The sequence below is a fragment of the Electrona antarctica genome (assembly GCF_951216825.1).
Source record: "Electrona antarctica genome assembly, chromosome: 3".
Taxonomy (NCBI): domain Eukaryota; kingdom Metazoa; phylum Chordata; class Actinopteri; order Myctophiformes; family Myctophidae; genus Electrona; species Electrona antarctica.
In genome coordinates, this window is record NC_136808.1 from 47786951 (window position 1) to 47788920 (window position 1970).

Below are 1970 nucleotides of genomic sequence, written 5' to 3' on the forward strand. Positions count from 1 at the left end.
AGAAGAGTTTGGGACCTGTGGAGCGTTGTCCTGGGTGTTTTAGAGAAGGGAGAAGAGTTTGGGACGTGTGGAGCGTTGTCTAGGGTGTTTTAGAGAAGGGAGAAGAGTCTGGGACGTGTGGAGCGTTGTCGAGGGTGTTTTAGAGAAGGGAGAAGAGTCTGGGACGTGTGGAGCGTTTTCCAAGGTGTTTTAGAGAAGGGAGAATAGTCTGGGACGTGTGGAGCATTGTCCTGGGTGTTTTAGAGAAGGGAGAAGAGTTTGGGACGTGTGGAGCGTTGTCCAGGGTGTTTTAGAGAAGAGAGAAGAGTTTGGGACATGTGGAGTGTTGTCCAGGGTGTTCTAGAGAAGGGAGAAGAGTTTGGGACGTGTGGAGCGTTGTCCAGGGTGTTCTAGAGAAGGGAGAAGAGTTTGGGACGCATGGAGCGTTGTCCAGGGTGTTTTAGAGAAGGGATAAGAGTTTGGGACGTGTGGAGCGTTGTCCAGGGGGTTTTAGAGAAGGGAGAGGAGTTTGGGACGTGTGGAGCGTTGTCCAGGGTGTTTTAGAGAAGGGAGAACAGTCTGGGATGTGTGGAGCGTTGTCCAGGGTGTTTTAGAGAAGGGAGAAGAGTCTGGGACGTGTGGAGCGTTGTCCAGGGTGTTTTAGAGAAGGGAGAAGAGTCTAGGACGTGTGGAGCGTTGTCCAGGGTGTTTTAGAGAAGGGAGAAGAGTCTAGGACGTGTGGAGCGTTGTCCAGGGTGTTTTAGAGAAGGGAGAAGAGTCTAGGACGTGTGGAGCGTTGTCCCGCTTCCTGAAGGCCTACAACTGTAAGTGATATAGGCTATTATGTTAGTGTTACTTATATACTATAGTACTGAGTACGTAGGCATAGCCTGCACTAGGCCTATAGGCCTACTACTTATTTCAGATTCCATTATTTTGTGAATGTAACTTAATGAGTGTCCCTTGTATGCTCTCCATTGTGTGTGTGTGTGTGTGTGTGTGTGTGTGTGTGTGTGTGTGTGTGTGTGTGCGCGTGTGTGCGTGCGTCGGCGTCCTGCGTGCCTTTAAGTAGACTGTATACCTATACTCTAAGACAGACAGGCAGGCAGGCAGGCAGACAGACAGACAGACAGGGTAGAAGGGGTATGGGGGGGGGTATTACGGTGTGCATTGATGACGGCAGGCGACGCGCGTGCGCCACCGCCGCCTCATCATTACAGACCAAACGTCTGTGCGTGCGAGCGTGCGTGCGTGCAAGAAGACGGAGACGCGCGGCGCGTGCACGTGGCCCTTCAACGGAATAACGGGGAGCGGAAAAAAGGAAAGAATCAGCAGAACTAGAATATGTTTTTTTTAAATTATTGACCTAAAATAACGTTTAATACTGTCTGGGATGGAGACACCGAGCCGCCGCAGCTCCTCTAGCCGCCATACAGCGCTCTGATCCCGGGCTGCAGAACCGCTCTGAGCCGCTGATCTGATCTGAACGCTCCTCTGGTTATCCTCTGGAAACACCGAGCCACCGCAGCTCCTCTATCCGCCACACAGCGCTCTATTCTCGGCCTGATCTCCTTGCTCTGAGCCGCTGATCTGAACGCTCTGGTTCTCTGCATCTCTCTGCACTGCGTCTCTGCGGCCTGCCATGCCCTGCATCACCGCCAGAGGCCGCCGCTGCTGTTCCTGTTGTTGCTGCTAGTTGCTGATAATGCTGGATGCGGTTTATAATGCTGGACCCGCTGGATAGACGTTAATACTATTATTATTATTATTATTATTATTATTATTATTATTATTATTATTATTATTATTATTATTATTATTATTATTATTATTATTATTATTATTATTATTATTATTATTATTATATGATAATTAACAGTTTATAATGCTGGGCTAGACGATAATAATATTATTATATGTGTATATCATAATTAACAGCCGCCATGCGGGTCAACAGACTCTTCTAAAGGACAGATCTACAAGCTGCTGCT